The sequence below is a fragment of the Macrobrachium rosenbergii genome, chromosome 59 (genome assembly GCF_040412425.1).
Source record: "Macrobrachium rosenbergii isolate ZJJX-2024 chromosome 59, ASM4041242v1, whole genome shotgun sequence".
Classification (NCBI taxonomy): Eukaryota; Metazoa; Arthropoda; class Malacostraca; order Decapoda; family Palaemonidae; genus Macrobrachium; species Macrobrachium rosenbergii.
The window spans coordinates 31367956-31392113 of NC_089799.1; the positions used below are offsets into that span (position 1 = coordinate 31367956).

Here is a 24158-nt window from a genome sequence, read left to right on the forward strand (position 1 = left end):
GCGGGCAAGATTCATCAGGAAAGCAACGAAGACGGCTCTTACGAGGCGAGGACTCCTCAGAACTAGAAGAAAGGCGATGCACTTCCGAGACGCCTTTCCATTCGCAACCTGGGATGCAACAGGCTGGACTGAGGGGACGACTGCCTATGGGCAGACCCCACTGACCTCCCTTGGGCTACCGGTATGCCTCCTCCCAGGTGGCAGGGAGTATGGCAGGGACTGACGCCTAGGAGAATCAGCGGGACGAACAGCTGCCTCCTCCACTGACACTTCACCTTTAGCATTGTTTTCAAACTTGTCCATCAGGACACGTGCTGATGACCCTAACTGGGCCACTGTACTCACTACCAGATTTAAACATTCCTCAAACTTATTCTCAAGGCTGGCGAAGCGATCGGGTTCAGAAGTGATGGACCCAGGAGAAGGAGTAGGTGTTTTAGGGGAATTAATTAATGCAGGTGGGGAAGGGTTAACAGATTGAGAATTAACAGATATGTCAGCCTTATCCCACCTACGAGTCAAAGGCTGACTAGCTAATTTCCCACTGGCTTAGTGGCTGCTTTCCTCTTCCTATCTCTTTCTAACTTAGTTAAATGAGAATTTAAAGTCTTCCATTTTTGTTCTCCCCAATCCCTGCATTCGTCACACGTCAAACTACTAGAGCAAACTTGTCCTCTACAACCAGAACACAAGGTGTGAGAATTGTAGGTCAATTTTGTCATCCAGGTATTGCAGCCTTTACTGCAATACCAGAAACTAGAACTACTAGTGTTGGACATATCCTAATTAGTGAAAAAGTCAAAATTGTGAAAGTCAATATGAAAAAATGCCAAAAAGGCTACAAAAATACACGGAAGAAAATTACGAATCCAAAAGACTAAACTGCTGTAACCACACCAGGTGTTGACATTACAAGTGGCAGAAACAAATTGTCCTGTTGGCGATGTTGTTCCTCTTTTGTACCCCGAAAGTGGGCAGGGCATAGTCACCTACACAAAACAAAAGAATCGGTACCGTGGAATTCAGAATTCTAACTGCTGTTCGAGTAGAAACTCTTAGCTAAGTAATTACTGGGTAAGTTACATACATAAACCTGATATTTAAATGCCTAACTCAGGAACCACTATGACTCTTCAGGGGATGAAAAGCAATCAAGAAGGTGCCTCAATTCTTGAGTTTAAGATCAGAATCTGACCCATGATACTCTGCCCTTGAAGAAATGGAAATCTGAAAGGGAAGTGCAAAGATTCCTCAAGTACATGAGGCCATGCTCAACAGTGAGTCGAAACAGTGACCGGTTGCTACGAATGCTGTGCTGGCAGTAGTCAATTCAGTTTCCAAAATGGCACTGCCAGATTTGACAACAGCACAATAAGGCTGTGAAAGGCTACTAAGTGCTAGACACCAAGACTTTGGGCATCAATGATACTGGGAACCAATATTGGGCACATGAAACATTGGATGAAGGCTGAGTGTGACACCACACAGTCAGCCTACTTTATCGACACTGTATTGGCATGCAAAAACACCTATAACACACCCAAAAGGATTGCTGCCATGTGCAAAGTTCCTTTCCCAGTACTAGTTGAACGGAGATATTATAGGAGAATTATCCACTGGAAAATCAACCAGAAAAACCCCTAATCACAACAGAAAACATTCAATGGCCTGAGGAACAGAACAGAAAACTGATCAATCCTGTACCACTGGCTCCCTACAGGGAACAGTACTGGACCTGGCTAGTGAAGACCACAATAGATTTTTGCTTACAGTACAACATACCAATCGTGTTGACATCAATCCATACTAATGTGTAGATATGATTAATATTATTACAAGATACTTGTCTATATACACAGCATGCCCATGAAAATCCTCTGACCACAATTTGGACTGGAAATTGAAATCCAATGAATATCCAAAACACATACACTCATGTAGGAACATACTTGAAACACCTTTACTCTGAAATGAGACCATTCAACACACAAAGATATCCTAAGAAGAAAAAATGCAGCTGCTCATGATAATGCATGTACATGTACAGAGATTGCACCAGCCAGCACAAGCATGCTCTGTATCCAGGCTTTTTAGCTTAGGGCACAGGTAGTGCACGCACAAGCACTGACAGAAACCCAAATACTGACATTGCAAATGTGTATGCAGTGTATGGGCACAGGTAGTGCACATATAACTTATGGACACAAGTAGTGCACACACAAAGCACAAGCAAGGGCAGTGAACAAGCAACTGAGGTTAAAAAGATTACAAAGAATCCCAGGGCAGACTCTCAAGGGTGGAAGGATTCCATTGGATTCTATTTGCTTGTTTATGCTAGTTATGCTATTTAGTTAATAATGGTTGTTTAGTTTTAAATTCACTGTTGTTACTATGAGGACACTTTCACTTTCAACATTTTGTGTATTAAGGTTAGTTTGTGTCTTGCTTTCCTGCTGTATGTATGTTACCTCAAAAGAAAGTACAATACTCATATGGCATTAAATTAGACCAAAGGGTGGACCCAATTGCTTCCATAATATCTGAGATATGCAAAGAAGAGTGTATGATCAAGAAGCCAGAGCTGAAACGTGGGAATGAGCACCCTCTGGTCCAGGATAAGGAAGATAAGACAGCTGGTGTGGAGGAGTATACTGAAAACACACACCCAAACCTTCATCAAAATCCTCTCTTCACCTCTCAGAAGCACCTGAGAAGTCTAGGTTGCACACTCACATGTGATACAGAAGAATTGCAACTTCGCACAAGGGTAGCCTTTGTAGAATGGCTAAGAACGAGGGAACAAATCTACACCTTCTTTGCAAGTCTTGCTGAAAGTCAGTCATGAACTAAGTGGTTAACCAACAGCTCCTCCCAGTGTTGGTCCCAACAGAGGTTGACAACTTTGACTTGCATGCGGATTATACTTATTGTGATTAGACTGATGGTGTTTGAGCATTCTTCTCCTATTAGAATGAGTATGATAATGTTCCAGGCACAAATGAGTGTGTGCTAGAATTATGTCACCTATGACGATCAACTATCTTCTGTATACTTGTTGCGAAGGTCAGGAGTAAATGCAGTCTTTCAACCACGTTGGTTGTTTCTCTTGGTTACTTGCCAAATGGAAAAAGTACAAGTTGAGGAGGATGGAATGATAGTATGTGATCTTCTCTACAGGAGCAAACTTCCAATGCCACACCCCCATCTAAATGGTCTGATGACTGAGGAGGCAGAAAGCAGGAAGTTCAGAGACCAAACACCACCTGCTCCTCTAGAGAAGGTCACATACTACCATTCCTTCCTCCTCAACCTGTAATTTCTGCACTGGGCACATTGCAAAGAGAGACAATCAACAGGATTGAAAGACAGCATACACTCATGTGCAACCAGTGCACAAGGAATAGAGACTGACTGTCATGGGTGACATAAATCTAGCACACTATTCTTTGTACCAAGAACATCTTCATAATCATTCTTCTGGGAGAATACTCAAGCACTGTCAATCTAATCACAAGCATAATCCACATTCGAGTCAAGTTTGTCAATGTCCCAAGTAAATAGACTACTCAAGAAGATCCAACACCATGCCAAGATATAGCATGTCTGCACCGCAAAACAACTGCAACAGAAAATTTGTCTGTCACTAGTTAACAGCCCTGTTACTACGCTCCAACACCCATACACATTTTTTCTGAAGGTATCCTTATTAAAGGAAAAGGTCTGTATTCTTGTAGGAATGATTTATGGGACTCAAGGTCAGGTTCTATGGGGTTCAGGTTCTATTTCACTAAGCATAGTAAATCACAGGGGTTGCAAATGCTGTTGTCTAGGAGTGAGGGTGGGGGTTAGCCCAGACTGTCTCTAAACAACCAATTTCTGATAGGCTAGAACTAGGCTACTCAGAACTGGGCAGGTTCCGCAAACGTAGACAAACCTAACCTTTCCTAGAATGCCAGGCCCTGACCTAACGAGACCTTACCTTCCTAACCTCACTTAGGGTGCTGTGCTCTGACCTGGCCAGGGGGCTTTGCCCCGCCTGGACCTCTACCCCAAGTAACACTAAACATCAGAAACAATGGACTTAGTTCCTGTCGTTCTGCAAACTATCCCAGAATCGTTCCAAACACTCAGAAAGAAAGGAAAATCATAGCCTATCCAGTGACTGTAAACATTAACACTAACAAAGACCATTTTGCACGTTAACTGGTAGTTAGCAAAACCAGAAGAACGCGGTAGTAATCTTCAGTTTTACCCTGTAAACATTAACACCATAAGCAAGGTTATCACCTAAAATTAACTTGGCACACCTTCGGTTAAAATTTGGCTACGCTAACAATGAAAATGTGGTCGTCAGCCCTGTTTAGCCTTCAGACCTTAGCGTAAGGTACGTCTTGCGGACGTCCTCTTGCAACTGTAACATTTAAATACCATAAATGTCACGTTGGCACATGTTAGTTAATCGACGACAATTGTAATATTCGTTTCTCTTACATTTCTACTGATGGACCTACGCTGGTTAAAGATCACGAAGAGAGTCAACACTTGTACAGGCGAACTATTCAACCTCGGCGGTCTTTCTGCTGACAACTTGTGACAGGTGGTTACCACTTCTTCTTCCACAATCTGTTCGACGAATATTGACAGTGATGACATTCATCATTGTAGATTTGCTACGAACTAGCCTAGGAGCATAATGCCTCCTTCATAATTTTTTCAGTTCTTGCATATTTTTTCCAGGTTTTGAAGATTTTTTTTACTTATTATTGTCGCCTAGGTTGATTAATGGTCAAGAGTACATCGCTGATTCTCTGTTTTTGTCTTGTCTCTTTGTCTCCAAATAAAAGTGTTACACTTTTCTATTCAGAAAACATCATTTAAACCACTATCGGACCCTTTAAATCTGCCACTCGACACATTATCCCTAATTAACTTATAATGATTAATACATGATTAATTTTCAAGTTCCTTTTACCCGGCTCTTAATTTGCAAATGTCTTCTTACTGTCAGAATCTACAACTATCATTACTTGATTTGTATATCTTGTTTTTTCAAGGTTCTTATGGCACGGTGTATCTTTTACGTTTGCGAAAAAAAACCTCTGTAAACATCACACCACTCTCCTTGTAGGGTATATGTCTGACAGTTTTGTCACCATTTTCACATAAAAGTTGTATACTTTCAAATATTAGGCCACGAATACTATTCTAATACCAGATTCACTCCATCCCTGGAACAATACACCCAATGGGAATTATTCATAAAATGCACCTACCCAAGCCAGGATTCGAACATAAGTCTTTTTGGGTTGAAATATAGTGACAGTTACTTGATGCATTCAACCATCAAGAGAAGTAAAAACACATACGGTCTCTGATGTACCTATTCTAGTTCAGATTCAGCACTTGGTGTGCTTGCGAAAGACCCCAAGACGAAATATCCCTTAAAATGGGGATATTTTTTTTCATTTATCCCCATTTTGACACACACACACACACACATTTTTTTTAAATGAAGCAAAATCCTACATTAATTATTTTTCATAATTGACTTAATACTCTCAAGATTTACAATATTGGGAAAAACTAAAACAGAACTGGCATTTTCATAAAAAAAACCATTCATTTGATTAGAAAAAGCTTGCAAATTAACACGATTCTTTTAAGATACAAAATAAAGACTGGCATTTTGCCTTCGTAAGTTACAATAACTCAGCAATGAATATGAAAATTGGTAACAGTATGAAAATATGTTCTTTAATCAGAATCATCCTCCCTATCAACATAGAGACTGGAATTTATTTTATTAATCATTATCCTACCAACTGGAAAATTAAAGCAAGTGTTGTCTTTTAAATATCTCTTGGAATGAAGTAAGCCACATAAAGTTTGCGTTGACAACCTGTGCCTTTGTTTTGTTTTCATTACATTTACAGCATAAAATATTCTTTCTGCTGTAGTGCTTGAATGAGGGAGGCTTGTAAGGTGTCAAAGAAACGAGCAGGTAAAAGTTACTGCTACTTTATTACAGATCCAGGCAGCTTATATTGCGGCCGACTGACGCCGGGCCGCGAGAGACAATGGAATTGACTGTGACCTGAGGTCGAAACAATAAACAATAATATGCAGTGAACGAGTACAAATTACAATACAAAACATACAGAGCTACAATATGGATACAGTCTTGATGCCTGTGAATGAAGAAACATGTGATACACAATGTGTGACATTCGTATAAATACCATAAAGTAAAAATGACAAAAATGCGTGACCTGGCACGTTTTAGGCGTGACTAATTGAGCTTGAAGAAAATGGAAGTCACCAAAGAAAACAAGCTCAGCGGAGACTTAATTAATGGCGCCGCCGAAACACTATCCTGGCGCCGATGTGGTGACTTTACAAATACTCCCCCCCCAAGACGAGGGACGCGTCTGACTAATCCCTGTATCTGCTGGGACGCTGAAGGGTGCCGCGGCTCCTTGAAGATAACGGAGGGGCCTCCGCCTGTGAGGCTGCTGGTTGGGCGGTCCTTCCTGGGGCGGCGCGCCTGCGGGGTGAGGCGTGCTGGAGTGCGGTTGGGCGGAAGGGGTGCTGCGTCGCTGCCGGGACTCTCCGACAGGAAGGCGGGCTTTAGCCGGTCTATGGAAACCCAGTCGTTCTTGCCTGGGAGTGCCAGCTGGAACGCCTTGCTGTTCCGCTCCAGCACGCGGAGGGTCCCCTGTAGGGCTTAGTTAGTGGTGGACGGACGGCGTCGACTCTGACGAAGACGTGGGTGGCGGATGACAGCTGTGGCGGCATGAAGGTGGTTGCTTTGTCGATGTATGAGCGCCTGCAAGGGGCTTAACTTGCCGCCACGTCGCGGAGCCTCTGCAGTGATGGGGAGTGGCGTTCATCCGTCACGAGCTCTCCCGGCACCACGAGGGTTCCCCATAGGTTTGTTCAGCTGCGGATGGGGTGCCGTCGGCTCTGGGGCGGTCCTCAACCCGAGGGAGGACCCACGGCAGCTGATGTTTCCAGTCCTCGGCGGTGCAGCAGGCCATGAGGGATGACTATAGGGACCTGTGGAATCGTTCGACCAGGCCGTTGGCCGCTGGGTTGTACGCTGTGGTGGTGTGGTGCGTGGTTCCCAGCAGTTGAGCCAGGGCAGACCACAACTCGGAGAGGAAAGCGGGGCCCCTGTCGGTTGTGATGTGGTCCGGGGCGCCAGGCGGCTAACCCAACTGGAGAGCAGGGCCTCAGCGCACTCGCTGGCGGTGGCTTCTTGCATGGGTGTGGCCGGGCCACCTCGTAGAACGGTCTACCACCGTCAGGAGGTATCTGGATCCGCCTGATGGGGAAGGGGCCCGACGACGTCGATGTGGATGTGGCCGGCGGCGCCCTGGCTGTGGGAACTCGCCTACCCCCGACTGCGTGTGACGACCCACTTTACTGGTCTGGCACTGCAGGCACTGTTTTGCCCAGGCTGTGGCGTCCTTTTGCACCCGTGCCAGACGAACTTTTTTGAAAGCAGTTTGGCGTGGTCCTGCCGGAGGGGTGAGAGGCCGTGAATTATGTCGAATACCTGGCGCGCGTGAGGCTGGAACCAAGGGCAGGGCTGGCCTGTGCTGATGTCACAGAGCAGGCTGGGGCCTCCGGGGCGAGGGTCATGTCCCACCACTTGAGGATGTGATGGCGGTGCGGTATGCTGGGGTTTCTGGGTCAGCGGCCTGTTCTCTGGCAAGGTCCTGGTAATCTACACCAAGCTGCACTGCGTTCAACTCGACTCTGGAGAGGCGTCTGCTCACGGGATTTTTCTTGCCGGGGAGGTACCTGACGGAACAGGTAAATTCGGCTATGGCTGAGAGGTGGCGCTGCTGTCTGGAAGACCATCGTCCCCCTGCTTCGTGAAGCGTGAACCAGTGGCTGGTGGTCTGTGAAGATTGTGAAGGGCGTCCCCTCCAGGAGGAACTTGAAGTGCCGAACTGCGCGGTACATCGCGCAGAGTTCCCTGTCGAAGGTGCTGTAGCGGGTCTCTGCGGGACTGAACTTCTTGCTGAAGAAGGCGATGGGCTGGGGCGCCGTTGATGATTTGCTCCAGAACAGCACCGCAGGCAACGTTACTGGCGTCTGTCGTCAGCTGGAGGGAGCCTTGGGATCCTGGTGTGCCAAGGCGGTTGCCTTGGTGAGGGCGGCCTTCGTCAGGGAAAAGGCCTGCTGCTGGCTGGGTCCCCAAGACAGGGACTTCGGTTGACCTTTTAGGACTTCCGTCAGGGGGCGTGGTGTCTTGCGATCCCGGGGATGAACCGCCTGTAGAAGTTTACCATCCCAAGGAACTCCTGGACGGCCTTGATGGAGGTGGGTGTCGGGAACTTGCTACGGCTGCCACTTTCGATGTAAGAGGGCGGACGCCTGTCGGAGACACCTCGTGACCCAGGAATTCTGCTTTCTGGACGCCGAAGGTACACTTGTCGAAACGGACGACGAGGCCGTTCTCTTGGAGGCGCTGGAGGACTGCTTTGATGTGTCTCTGGTGTTCGCTGTGAGACCTGGAAAATATGAGAATGTCGCCGGCGTAGCAGACGCAGAATTTTAGGTCCTCAGGATGCTGTCCATGAGCCGCTGGAAGGTGGCCCGGCGTTCCTCAGCCCGAAGGTGGAGAAGGCGAACACATGGGACCCGAAGGGCGTGATGATGGCTGTCTTTGGTATGTCCTCTGGCGCAACAGGTACCTGGAAATAAGATTTAAGAAGGTCAATTTAGTGAATATTTTGGCCCCGTGAAAGGAGGCCGTGAGGTCTTGCATGTTGGGTAGAGGGTAGTGGTCGGGCTCTGTTGCAATGTTGAGTCGCCTGTAGTCGCCGCAGGGTCTCCAGGAGCCGTCCGGTTTCTGCACCATGTGGAGGGGAGGCCCATGGACTGGAGGCTTTCCTGCAGATGCCCATCTGTTCCATCTCCCGAATGCTTTTTCGCCTCCTGAAGGCGCTGAGGGGAAGCCTGCGGAACTTCGCATGTGTCGGGGGCCCTTTAGTCACTATATGGTGGTATATGCCGTGCTTGGCTGGGGCCCCGGGACTTAGCGGCTCGGGCTTAAATACCTCAGGGAACTCCGACAGTAGGTGTGCATACTGGTGGGGCGACGGCGCTGATGGTGGGTCTGGGTCCCGCCGTTAACGGGAGAGACCGGCAGGAGTCGGTGCTCGAGGCGTTCGCGCCCCACGTCGACTAGCAGGCCGAAGTGCGCCAGAAAATCGGCCCCAGGAGTGGGGTTCCTCGTCCGCGACGATGAAGTCCCAGGAGTAACTCTGGCCAAGGATGGAGATCGACAGGAGCCTGGTGCCGTGGGAGAGGATGGGGTTCCGTTGGCGGCCGTCAGGAAAGCGGCCGGGTCTGGTGTCTGGTTGCGGTCCTCTCTGGATGCTGGGAAGACCGATTTAAAAGGCTCCTGTGTCGACCAGCATCATCCTGCCGAGACGGTGTCGCGGACGTAAAAACCTACTGTTTTTGAGGCCCTGGGTTCTTCGGCTGCCATGGCGGCCTGTCCTGCTGGCCGCCGCCACCCCGTTTTTGAGCGGTTGAACGAGCAGGGCGGCAGGCAGTTTCGGGCGTCCTTTCCGAACCACTTGTGGTAGCGACAGAAGCCTGGGGACTTCCATCTGCTGTGGTTCGGTGGGCGTCTGTTGGCGATAGCGTTGACGGGCTGCTCTCGTCCTCTTCAGGCTGGACGGAGCTGACCGGCTGTGTGGCCGGTTTTAGCCGCTGTGAAGCCTTGGACGGAGTCTGTGAGGTGTTGCGCCGTCTCTATGAGGTCCTCGACAGGCATGGTGTAGGGGTGAGCGATCTGGTTGCGTACCTCCGGGAGGAGTTGGCGAAGGTAGATTTCCGTGTGAAGCTTATCTCCTGCCGCTTGTTTGTGCCACCCAAGTCTGGTATTGACAGGAGATCTACGACCATGCCCCAAGCGTCTCTTGAATTGAGGTCGTGGCGTGGATTTATGGCAAGGTCGATAGCACGGGCGGCCCGCTCGGCGATGGGCAGGAGCAAGCTTCGAGGAGGAACTTTTTGTGGTGCTGTATGTGAGGGTGTGTGTTTGGTACTCGCGAGATGAGTTTTCTGTACACGTCCTCCGGAAGGGCGTTGAGCACTGTGTCGGCCTGTAGGATTTCGTCCGTGAGGTCGCGATTCTGAAGTGGCTCTCCACCCTGTGCAGCCACATCGATGGGTTCCCCTGCGTAAACGGGCGGCAGCTTTACGGTGAGGGCGGCCCGCGATTGTGTTGCCCGGCCGTCGTGTGTTCGGGCGCTGGTGTGGAGTTGCGGGAGGGCCTCGATGCGGGGCGGCGCGGCTGTGATGGGAGGTAGGTAAACCTCCGAGTCCGCGAGGTCCGCGTTTAACTGCATGAAGGAGGATATCCGCGTCCATGCTCGCTCCTGACCCCTTTACTGGAGTGGGGTACTCGCGTCAGTCACGCACTTTCGTGCGCGTGTGGTTCCGCTAGTGGCGCTGGTGGGGTGCGCCGACGAGTCAGCACGCTCAAACGCTGGTTACAGCGCCATGTTTAGGCTGCTAAGAGCGTTTTGGAGAAATCCTGGAGCCAAGACTGAGTCGCCGTGTGAGTCCGCTAATGGCTCCGGGATACTCCGGGGTCACCACTGTAAGATGTCAAAGAAACGAGCAGGTAAAAGTTACTGCTACTTTATTACAGATCCAGGCAGCTTATATTGCGACGGCCGACTGACGCCGAACCGCGAGACAATGGAATTGACTGTGACCTGAGGTCGAAACAATAAACAATAATATGCAGTGAATGAGTACAAATTACAATACAAAACATACAGAGCTACAATATGGATACAGTCTTGATGCCTGTGAATGAAGAAACATGTGATACACAATGTGTGACATTCGTATAAATACCATAAAGTAAAAATGATAAAAATGCGTGACCTGGCACGTTTTAGGCGTGACTAATTGAGCTTGAAGAAAATGGGAAGTCACCAAAGAAAACAAGCTCAGCGGAGACTTAATTAATGGCGCTGCCGAAACACTATCCTGGCGCCGATGTGGTGACTTTACAGGCTTAATATGGAGAATACAAAATTGGTTCAATCAGGAAACGCATATCTATCATTATCTGTTTTCATTTTTCTGATATGATTCCAAAATTTTATAATCAAATTTTTCTTTTTTAGGCTTAAATTAAGATACTCAAGCTATACGGACAAATTATCCCCAGATTTGGGTCTCAATAGACATTAAATCCCCAATAACAACCCAAAATTCCTAAAAATAGGGATAAATCCCCATCTCTGGCAACACTGCCGCCCCCACATTCCACCCTGTTGAAGCGGGCTATGGACCCCAACTCACATTGTTTTTTATTTTGTCCACGGATGATGATGATATTGCACTGTCATCGGAAGTTCTATGGTCTACAAGAGATTTCTATGGCGAGTAGGCGAAGTCGGAAGTCATACAGTACGTTGTAAGCGTAAATCATAAACAAGTAAAAAATGAACTGAAGTTTCCTCGGTGCAATAAAGTTTTCTGTACAGCGTATAATCAAAGCCACTGAAAATAGATCTATCTTTCGGTGGTCTTGGGCCATGAAACTTTCAGCCACGGTCAGGTGGTGGCCTGCCCTATAGCGTTGCCAGAAGCACGATCATAGCTAACTTTAACCTTAAATAAGATAAAAACAACTGAGGCTAGAGGGCTGCAATTTGGTATGTATGATGATTGGAGGGTGTATGATCAACACAAAAATTTGCAGTCCTCTAGCCTCATTAGTTTTTAAGATCTGAGGGCAGACAGGAAAAGTGCGGACAGACAGACAAAGCCATCTCAACAGTTTTATTTTACAGAAAACTAAAATGGGTACACAGCTTTTACTACACTCGGAATCGAAATTAAACTGTCTCCAACATGATAGCCGACTACTGTGCTAAGTTTGTAACGTGATTAAATATAATAGGCATGAAAGACGTTTTGTCACTAATTTTCTTCATGGTATTTTTATGTTTGAATATTGAGCAACAACCAGGACCCGAAAACAAGAGACCACATCAGTTTTTACTTCTTTTCATGGCTGAGTGCATCAAGTCACTGTCATTATTTGAGCCCCAAAAAAGACCCTTGTTCGAAACCTGGCTAGGGTAGGTAGGTACGCTTATAAATAACTCCCTTTGGGTGTGTTATTACTGAGACAGTGTGAATTTGGTATCTGAGGGGTATTTGTGGCTTAATATTTTAAAGTACACAAATTTGATGTAAAATTGGTGTCAAAACTCCCATACTTATACAAGGAGAGTGGTGTGGTTTTTTTCACATGCAGAAATAAAGGATGGAACATACCTTAAGGAACCCTAAAAGAACAAGATTTACAATTCAAGCAACTATAATTGTCGATTATAATCTGGAAAATACTGGTTGTCAAAGCCAGAGACACGACACTTTCTGAGAGCAACAAAGTAAAAGGAACTGTTGAAACTGAGTCACGTGTTAACATTATAATTTAATTAGGGGTACTGGGTCGAGTGGACAGATTTAGTTAGCCTTCAGATCCACCATACTAAGTATGACATATACGAACTGCATACTGTTCTTGTCGATTTCTTCTAAGAATTCAAACTGAATTTCTTTCCTCTCGAATCTTCCACGTGCTTTTATCATCTCAGTAACGTTGTTAAATCACTTGAGAACTTACCATTTCTTATATACATTTCATATATATATTTACACACATTTCATTTATACATACGTACACTGACTTTCATATGTGCATTGTAATAATACATTCTGCTTCAGTGTTTTTTGTCCAGGATTTTACTCTGTAATTTCCTGCACAAACCTTTTCTCCTCTGAGCGCATTACAGTACATAGATCTAACATATTCCCACATTGTTCTAGGCATGGGCCATATTCCAGTCTTCGATTAACCACCAAAAAGTGTTCATATTGGTTTGTTTTAACATACTTCTGAAGATTCTGAGTTGGGCATTTTCTACTTCTTTCAAGTTTTTTTTTTCACTGGTGTAACTCTAGGATTTGACGTTGATAAATAATTTTGGGATCATTATTGTTCCGTATTTCTTCCTGTTACAAAGTCACATCTCTCGACTTTCAGTACGTTCCCATTCTTCCTCGCTAGCAGTAAGAGATGATCTACTTTTTTCTTTTCTTTCTTTTCAGGTCATCTGAATTACTTCTTTGTATTCTTGTACGACGATTACTGGGTCGTTTTTAACTGGTGTTGATGTATATTCTTTTAATTTACCCTTCATCAACTGACAGCCCTGCTGACTTGTCAGAATTGGTTTTAAGGGTAGATATCTACAATATTCCAGGACTAAGACAACTGATAATTGCAGTTTTATTTGGAGTTTCCTGCTTGCGACAAACATGTTATCCAGAAATGTCAAGGATTATTTCTATAGCTGATGAATTTTACAGTTTCGTTGCTTATCGTGTTAACTATCCGTTATTGTTCCACATGATTGAAATCTAAATATTTTCTTTCAAAGTTTCTGTTACTTCAGCAGATCGTCATAACCCCTTGTTATCCAACCTTGGATTGTGCCCTAGCCATTATACCATGGTCTTCCATGGTCTTGGCTTTGAGTTCCCTTGCTAGAGGGAACAAACAGGCATTTTTCCTCTTTTTTTGTTCACTTTCCCGTTTTTTCGAAAGTGTGTAGGACAGGCTGACATGAAAGCAAATGTTCCTTGGTGGAATAACAGGAAAGAGCCTGTTTCTTTACCAAAGTTTTCCTGCTGGGTATTTTATAATTTAATTTCTTAATCCATCCTGACTTCCCTCCCCAAATTATTGTGGCAAACTTGGCTGATTTCTTATTTGCCTTACAAGATATACTGGCTCCACTTCGTTGACCAATTTCTTCTGGTGCTTCAATATATATATATATATATATATATATATATATATATATATATATATATATATATATATATATATATATATATATATATAGGTCCTATTGTGCTTACCCTAATGTTAAAGCCTAGTACTAATGAGAGATGCTGTTCCGGTGTCTTGTATAGTTCATTGGGTACCCAAGAAACAATTCTCTCAAGAGGCGCAATAATTTCCCTCTTTCAGGAGACTGCTCTAACGCTCAAGGAAGCGACAGAGTAGTCTCCTGAAGGTCTGGTGGAGCCCCAAACATTCCCTTTCTCTTCTTTCTCCATTTATCGGAAACATTCCCCCGAAAGCCTTTGATGCTCTTCGTTTAGTCTTTTCACTCGATGTCAAGAACGTCGCCCTCTCTCTCTCTCTCTCTCTCTCTCTCTCTCTCTCTCTACTTTGATGCAATCTGTAACTATATTATTTTTTATCAGATGAATTTTATCATATCCTTCTCTCTCTCTCTCTCTCTCTAATTTAATGCAATTTGGACCTATTTCAGTTTTTATCAGATGAATTTTATCATTTCCTTCAATTTTTCTATAGTCTCTCTCTCTCCCTCTATTTCAGTTTTTATCAGATAAATTTTATTATTTCCTCTAATTTTTCTTTGATCTTTCTCCCTCTCTCTCTATTTTGACGCAACCTGATACTACTTCGGTTTTTATCATTTCCTTTCATTTTTCTGTAATCTCTCTCTATAAATTTCTCTTCTATTTGAATGCAACCTCGAACTATTTTAGTTTTTATCAGATCAATTTCATTATTTTCTTTAATTTTTCTTTAATCTCTCTCTCCTTCTCTCTGTTTGTCTCACTTTTGTTACTAAACATTTGCATTTTTGCTACTTAGATTGCAATGGATCGGAAATAGCACCGTATACTAAATATTATTTTCTAAGGTGAATAATAAAGCAATGACAAGAATCCGTGTGTTTTCAATTAAATCAGAATTTAAAAGTTGTTTGCTACAGCAAGCACAATGTATGTACTACATTTTCCATGTGCCCCAAAATAAGGACACAAAATTACAATCACTTTGTGATCGTCATGAAGAGATGGACAGCCTTCTGTCACTGGAAAGTATGTACACTGTTCTATTCTACATACATACGTTAAGTCGCAAATAATCACAACAGAAACACAATATAAAGTAAAAATAAATAATGCTTAAGCAACATTATATGCCACATCAGTGCAAAAAATGACAAAAAAAATCACGAAAATCTTTTGAAAGCAAGAACCATTTATTTTGCTAAATGCTGATATCTTCACTCCACATCGTCTGAATTCTTGGACGCAATGCATTACTGGGTAAGGGTTTACAGTATTGATTTGCCATGAGGAGAAGGTATGTATCAAAAATATGCTCTGATTCCTAATGACAGATGTTTCATCCACCCATTATATAGCCTATGTATAGATGTATACATACATATATTTATTAAGCATTTACACACTAGCAAACAAGCTTACAAAGGAAGACAAATACAACATATACAGTAAACCTATTGAAGACAATTTTGCCATACATGACTTTATATAAAAAAAGAAAAAAATTACCAACACTATCAAATCGAATACAAGGCTATGCTGAAACGGTCAATTCAGTACAATGTGCAAGTTCACTTATCCTACATCAAAGCTAAATAATGTGTTCATTTTATCGTTAGCTACCTACAGGGTCTATACTTTTCTCTGGAACAAGCCCAAAGGCCAATGACCTGACTGTTGACAAAGATTCGTTGCGTGCAAAAAGAGTTAACAAACAAACAAATAAACATACAAATAAACAAATAAATAAAATGGTAATTAGAGAATGAGCTCCGGATGGTGTGAAGCGCTGTTGACTGGAGTTCAGACAGTTTGCAACAAAACATCAGTGGAAAAATCTTTTGGCAAACATTCCAGCTAGTGATTTGTCATCATATGATTTGGAAACGTATTTCGTAGTTGGTGCAGAGAAATTTAGAAAAGCTACAAGCTTTTTCGAAAAATAGCGATAAGCCAGTTGGCCTTCTAAAACGAATTGGGTATAAAAAGGCCTTATGTATGCACGTGAGAGAGAGAGAGAGAGAGAGAGAGAGAGAGAGAGAGAGAGAGAGAGAGAGAGAGAGAGAGAGAGAGAGATCTGAAACTGAGCTTACACTTGGATATAAACATTTAACGCAATTTGAATATCAACAAAAAGTAATTCAGCATGTAAAGCATTTTTTGTCTCTTCCAAAAGTTAGCCCGAGGTTGAATGTTTATCCCTTTAGTTATATCAACAAGAAATGTTGAATTCTCTGATTCATGAATATTTCTAGGGGCTAAAATAAGTTGTATACAGCAGGATACGCGTTTTCGAGTAGCTCTAAACAATGTTTATTAAAAAATAAATTTTTCCTCTTACGTCACCTGCTCTAAGAATTGTCACTCTGACAATTGATCTTGATTGCATTTTAACTGCTTATCAAAACAGGCAATCTTTTAATTATGTTAAAGTCTTCAATTTTCGCAATAAGGTTCAAATTCCTGTTCATTTATTTAATATTTTTCTTAATACTGATTACCTCTCTAGTTATAAAAACTCCCATACTTATTTCACAAATTAAAAAATGAAAATATTATTCTCCTGTGTGTAGATGTATTGGTGTAAAATCTTGAAGCTTATCCTGACAAAATAATACCTGCATCTGTCAATTAAGCATAAGGTCGAGCTAAAACAGGTCTGATCTTTCGGGTTATTTGCCTTACTTTTTACCCAAAGCATCTATGTATTTAAATATTTTTGTGTGTGAATTTATTTTGTCACGAGGCCCTTGCTGTTAATTTGACGAGCTCAAAAAAAAATTCTTTCCCCATCACTTTCCAGTAAATCAAACAAACAAAAACTAAACATTGAAAATAAATGTCTGCAAAAAAGAAAAAAAAATGACGCCTTTGACAGGCAAATTAATAGTTCAAGGAAAATCATGTCCAGCTAGAGTTCTTTTTAAAACATACCGTATGCATCGCTGAATCAACCACTCTTCACGACCAGACAAAGTCACCTGCTCCCGTGATATGCGCTTATTATCCAGTCAAACGCTAGCTGCCTGAATAGCAAATTGTTTCAAGACCATTTTGCCGCTCTTGCTGCACCAATCATAAACGTTCGGCAAAACGAATAAAAATGACAGTTATACTGTAGTTTTCGTCAAGAAATAGTTGGCGGAAGAATGAAAGAATATCATGGGTCAAAGCGTTACAATTACAAAACCAGTCGACGGAAACCAATACGATTCGAGCAGACCGTCAAATTTTCATTCTGGAGAAAGAACTCAGGCCAGCAGGACGGACAAGAAGCGCTACAGTGACGAAACTACAAGTAACGGTAAGATAATATATTTGTCCCCCATTTCCAAGACGGTTCTAAGTGCTCGTCACTATGCGACATAACTTGCCGTGTAGAGTAGGGATAGAAAATTAATTAAGGCTGAGAGAGAGAGGGAGACAGAAGGTTGATCCGTCTTTTACCAAATATAGAAAAAAGTAAATGGAACATTAGTTCATGAATCAGTTCGGAAAATGAATCTATTATCATCGGAGGGTGGCTTTAGATATTTACACAAATTCATTGCGGGTGATAGTTTTCTTATCGGAAAATCCAGAGCAAAATGAATCATCTTTATGTAAATTTCCAGAAATCTCATTAAGAGAGAAATATGTTCCAGGACGGGAAAAATCTATTACATAATTGTTATCCTTTACCAATACATATCAAAATATAAATTACACTTCACACAAGAATGAAGTCTATTATATATATATATATATATATATATATATATATATATATATATATATATATATATATATATATATATATATATATATATATATATAGTTTCTTCCATGAATAAATTTCAGCTTTATTGGAAGTATAACTGTGACTGTTGGACTCATTATAACTAGTTAGTTCAAACAAAGGTAAACCATAACTGACCATTACGTTTAACCTATGGAATGGCACGTTGGTTAAATTTTCCACTGATTATGCATTCTTCTGCGTCCTTAAGAATATAACGTTACGAAACGAAACCCTTCTGCAGATGTAACTACTGCGTACTTGGTATCACGGACGCACAATTTACAGTATAAATAATAGCCGTTTTTGTCGACTTTATTCAGAGTATAAATCCTGCAGTTGTTTTGATAGGCTGAAATAAAAACACAGCCGTAGTAGGTGTAACTGTTACAACTTTAGTGGAAATTGTTGTGTTGGGAAAGATGAAAGTTGTGACTGATGCGATTCATTGGTCTTTCGGCGTCGTTAGAAGCTGCCAAAGATAATGCGCAGCTATTGCAGTAAAACTTTCGAGAAGATATGGCTACAGTCGGGGCCTGATGCAAATGCAAAGTCCAGCCTTGGTGATGCTGATAAATTCGAATAAATTTGCTTCATAAATTTTCGCACCTTTCAGTTTCAATTTCTGGCGGGTAAATTTTGGTTAAAATGAAATTGTGAACACGACTGATCGATCGTCATTGTAAATGTGCTTCAGACAATTTGTGACTGAAACATGAATATTCCAAACGCGTGTAAGGGAAACGGCGTGCGGTTTATTTGAACAAAATTATTGTCTAATATTACTCCTAAATTACCAGGAGAGGTCAATCTTCTATTAGCCTTAAAATTTCCATATTACATCAATATAAATACTTATGCACTCCAACCGGGTCATTCTGGGGGAGCAAAATATGGCTAGTTCGTGATCTTTTCCGAAGTTGAAATGATTGTAGCACATCTTGTGGTTTTTTAGTTGACGGATGTGCGAATAAATGACAACCAGGAGTAGTATTTCGTGATCCAGATGTAGTGAACTTGATTTTGAAGGTGCACACTGATAACATTTGCTTTCACAGACCACAAAACTATTACTGTGATGAATTTTATTGTATAGCCGAAAAAAGTAAATCCAGATTTTGAGGTTTTCATGCTAAATACAAAGAACATACAAGCAGATTAGTGAAAAAAAAAGGACGAATGAATTTGTTGTCAAAAAAATTACGAAGGAAAGCACTTAAGGCCAAGCGCTGGTACCTATGAGATCATTCAGCGGTGAAAGGAAATTGAGAATAAAAGGTTTCAAAGGTGTAACAGGAGGAAAACCCCGCAGTTGCACTATGAAACAATTGTTAGAAGAGGATGGAAAGTAAGATGGAAGAACGAATGTGAATGGAGGTACAGCAAAAAGAAAGAAAGGGGTTGCAACAAGTGGCCGAGGGAACGCTGCGAAGAAGCTTATGTATGCCTACAGTGCACCGCATGGGATGCACTTATGGCGCTACCCACCCCACGGGAAACTAATGGATTATGGTAAATATCGGAACGCAAAGTAAATATGATAACAATCGCCGCGGACAAACACATGTGGAAAACCAATTTGAGATGTGAGTTTCATAAACATGACGACGTTGAGTAACAATATATTAAGTTCGGAGTTCACTGTGACTTGATGAAACGACAGGAGAGTGTTGAAAACATTTAACCGGAAATTTAGAATACCTTCGATTGAAGATGAACGGGACCATGATCAGTGACTTTTTGGTCCACGAAGTTATTTTTGTCTCAGAGGATTTATTTTTCAATTCATAATGTTTTCTCAAGTCTGAACTGAATACAGCTGATTAACTCGACTGCCACGTGATGAGAAATACAAATTCTAAAGTAAACTACAGTTTGCTAAGCCAGCTACCCCCATACTTAAGGAAGAAAGTTTATTTATTTTCTTTTTTTATAATTTATCAAATATCACAGGGTCCAGCTGAAACAGTCTGGCATAGAAAATTACCCAAGATGAAAATCAGTAACAGCATAGTTTTTATTATTTGTAAAATAACTGTCTTTGTTTATAAAATAAATGTACTTTATTTTTCCACTTTATCTCTAATAGGGACTTATATGAGCATTTTCCTTAACACTTCCAATTTTTCTTTAAGGAACACAGAAGGATGATTACGCAGGCACTGCTTTGCCTCTTGGTGGGACACTTTCACTACGGCGAAAGTGTTCCACCTGAGTGGTCCCGAGTGGCACCAGTGGACTTCCCAATGTTTCCAGCTCTTTATGTGAAGACGGTCAGAGATGTCATTATCTGCAGCATCGCAGCATCCAGGTAACCGTCGTGCATGAAAGGCGCCTGTCAATCTGAAATTAATCTCCTCTGTGTATCTTTCAATCATAACAATGAAAACTTTTTTCATTTCGACTCTGTCTTCAAACAATTACAACGACAACGACAATTTAGTTAATCCAAAGATAAACTAATCCATTAAAGCTTGACTGTTTAGTTCTTTCTCCTTAATTTTTTGAATAGATGAAAAGAGCAATTTTATTTCTGAATTAAGAACTATTAACTCATTTAAACAATGGAATTCAGGACTATTAAATAATTCCAATAAGGGACGGTAAGAAGGATAGCAAAGGTTTATCCAAGTCAATAAAGTTAAAGGGTACTGAAACAAATACTGAAAAGTAACCAGAAATGCAAGTCAGAGTTAGCAAACCAAACTTGTTCTTCATGGCTATGTTACTGTTTCTTTGTAAAATAATCCATGATCTTATTTATTTGAAGAATGGTCCATGACAATTTGGTACTGTTTTTCTATTTCGTAATCATAACAATGAACACTTATTTTCATTAATCCATAAAGATATGTTACTGTTTACAGATAACTAATCCATGTCATATTTTACAGCCAACGGGACTAAACTAATTCATGAAAGCAGACGTTTCTGTTACTGGTTTCTAAACTAATCCATGATAGCATATGTTACTGTTAATAGCTTCTAAACTAATCCATGAAAGCATATGTTACTGTTACTAGCTTCTAAACTAATCCATGAAAGCATATGTTACTGTTAATAGCTTCTAAACTAATTCATGATAGCATATGTTACTGTTACTAGCTTCTAAACTAATTCATGATAGCATATGTTACTGTTACTAGCTTCTAAACTAATCCATGAAAGCATATGTTACTGTTACTAGCTTCTAAACTAATCCATGATAGCATATGTTACTGTTACTAGCTTCTAAACTAATCCATGACAGCATATGGTACCGTTACTGAAAGTAATATATATGTTACTGTTAATAGCTTCTAAACTAATCCATGATAGCATATGTTACTGTTACTAGCTTCTAAACTAATCCATGAAAGCATATGTTACTGTTAATAGCTTCAACTAATTCAAGATAGCATATGTTACTGTTACTAGCTTCTAAACTAATTCATGATAGCATATGTTACTGTCACTAGCTTCTAAACTAATCCATGAAAGCATATGTTACTGTTACTAGCTTCTAAACTAATCCATGATAGCACATGTTGCTGTTACTAGCTTCTAAACTAATCCATGACAGCATATGGTACCGTTACTAGCTTCTAAAGTAATCCATGAAAGCATATGTTACTGTTAATAGCTTCTAAACTAATCCATGAAAGCATATGTTACTGTTAATAGCTTCTAAACTAATCCATGAAAGCATATGTTACTGTTACTAGCTTCTAAACTAATCCATGAAAGCATATGCTACTGTCACTAGCTTCTAAACTAATCCATGGAAGCATTTGTTACTGTTACTAGCATCTAAACTAATCCATGAAAGCATATGTTACTGTTAATAGCTTCTAAACTAATCCATGAAAGGAAGCTAGTAACAGTAACGTATGCTTTCATGGATTAATTTAGAATAATTTCATAACATTTAAAGAAGTGTCTCCACCACTTCCCTTGGGGTTAAAAGCCACTTTCCTTTTCACCCTTCTAGCTTTTTTATCCAATTAAACTGCCAGCTAAGTCAACCTCGCATAAAATTTAGCACCAAGAAACCTTTATCAGTTAAATAACAAAAACACAATGAAAATAACTTCTCCAGTTCATATTCCTTCTAATTAACCTCAGTTTTTTTCTTATCTCCATCGTAGCCTGATTCCATGCCGTCTATTTTGCTTCGATTCATCAACCCTAGCCTGCAGCTTCTATGCATTCCCAGTGATGAAACCGCCATACACTTGCAAGCAGAACTGCCAACTGAATTCTAGGGTCTGTTACCAGAAGCCACCGCCTCCCGGTTGTAAGTAGCACAATGGTTCTCTTTGCTTTTTTAATTGATAATTTCCAATGGTTCTCTTCTCTGTTTTCTTTATGTTTCCCACTGATTCTCTTTTCTTTTTTCTTTGATGTTTCCAAATGGTTCTCTTTTCTTTTTTTCTCTGATTGTTTTCCAATGGTTCTCTTTTCTTTTTTCCTTGATGTTTCCCAATGGTTCTCTTTTCTTTTTTCCTTGATGATTTCCAATGATTCTCTTTTCTTTTTTCTTGATGTTTTCCAATGGTTCTCTTTTCTTTTTTCTTGGTGATTTCCAATGGTTCTCTTTTCTTTTTTATTGATGTTTTTCAATTGTTCTATTTTCTTTTTTTTGATGTTTTCCACTGGCTCTCTTTTCTTTTTTCTTTGGTATTTTCTAGTGGTTATCTTTTCTTTTTCTTTGATGTTTTCCAATGGTTCCCCTTTCTTTTTTTCTTTTATTTTTCCAGTGGTACTCTTTCTTTTTTTCTTGATGTTTTCCAATGGTTCTCTTTTCTTTTTTCTTTGATATTTTCCAATGGCTCTCTTTTCTTTTCCTTTGATATTTTCTAGTGGTTATCTTTTCTTTTTCTCTGATGTTTTCCAATGGTTCCCTTTTCTTTTTTTTTCTTTTTCTAGTGGTACTCTTTTCTTTTTCTTTCAAGTTAGTAAAACACCGGGGAGTGAGTCATTCCTAAATAATATTGCCATAAGTACATAAGTATATATTTGTAGTAGTATGGGCACGTTCAGCTCAATTCCACAGTGCCTCAGCTGACTTGCTCAATATTTTGATACTGAGTGTTAGTTGACTGTGATGGTCTGCAGTCTGGGATAAGGGTCATTTGGGCATTTGGGCTAACAACTTTCAGTTCCGAAACAGCCGCTGAGAATGAGTAAGACCTAGTCACCTCCATTTAAGGGAAACTGTATAAATGTAAAATAAATATAAATATAAAAAAATACATATATATAAAATATATATATATATATATATATATATATATATATATATATATATATATATATATATATATATATATATATATATATATATATATATATATATATATATATATAATATGTGTGTGATATATATATATATATATATATATATATATATATATATATATATGTGTGTGTGTGTGTAGAATCTACTGGTCACTTTTTACCAGATGCATATGTAATTGTAATAGCCACAATGTCCTCTTCTCGAAATCTTCGCGCTTTTTTGGATAAGCCTGTCACTACAAAGCCTTAGGATCCAAGTGCAAGAAGTATGAAGGTCATAGGACGCGGGTTCGTTTCCCGCTACCGGACATCATAATTTCTTCATATTTCTTGCACCTGGATCTTCAGGCTTTATAGTCACAAGCGTATCCAAGAAAGCGCGAAGAATTCGTGAAGTTAAGAGGCCATGTGGTTATTACAATTGCACACACACACATATTTATATATGTATGTATATATATGTATGTATATTTATTTATATACATAACTTCCCTGCGCTGCTGTATGGGCTTTGATACGCTTGCTAGTTAAAGATGTAGTGTAATGCGTATTGAAGTAATTTTCAACTGGGTAGCTGAACAAAGAATACCCGGTTTTCAGGAAAATTGTACATAACTGTTATGTCCAGAATGTAAGATTTTGTAAGTCTTGATGCTTCGAGCCGAGTTCAATGAAAATATATAAGATCAGCTTTTAGGGGAGAATTTTATCATCCGGAAATAAAAGATAAATATTAAAGTGTTTCCAGCAGAGTGGAGGTGTTTCACTGCGATTACTGCAGTCGAACGACAAAACAGTATAGTTCATAATTTTCAAGAGTAACAGAACGGTTCATTTCAGTAAGTGAAATGGACTAATTCATAGTTTTTGAATATACTTTAGTGGAAGGATGTATAGTCTGTTTTTTTTTTTCTTAAGCTGACAGCGCACATCAGCTGCTGATATCACTGAAGCCAATCGTGACTGACGGAAGCGCATAGGTCGATCAGAAGCTTCCGTGACATTTACCGTCAGCTCAAAAAAAAAAAAAAAAAAAAAAAAAAACACTTACCGAGAGTGATTTTTTGGAACCAAAATGTATGGCAAACACTTAATGAAATTAATGTTCTTTATTTAAATTAGAAAGGAATAAGCATCTTATCAGAGCAAC

At 41.0% G+C, this 24158-nt stretch overlaps 1 protein-coding gene across 9 annotated transcripts in view; it reads right to left on the reverse strand.

Moving 5' to 3' along the window:
- LOC136837386 (uncharacterized) overlaps positions 1-24158 on the reverse strand; it is a 618148-nt gene that overhangs the window by 33471 nt on the left and 560519 nt on the right. For 3 of the 9 annotated variants that reach the window (XR_010852683.1, XR_010852684.1, XM_067102147.1), the window contains exon 1: positions 4492-4627. The exons of 2 other annotated variants lie outside the window; for them this stretch is intronic. The gene's annotated coding sequence lies outside the window, so the exon portion shown is untranslated. Of the gene's footprint in view, positions 1-3979; positions 4093-4307; positions 4338-4491; positions 4750-24158 lie in introns of those variants that run through there. 4 more of the 9 variants (XM_067102146.1, XM_067102145.1, XM_067102151.1 and 1 more) reach the window with 4 other exon arrangements.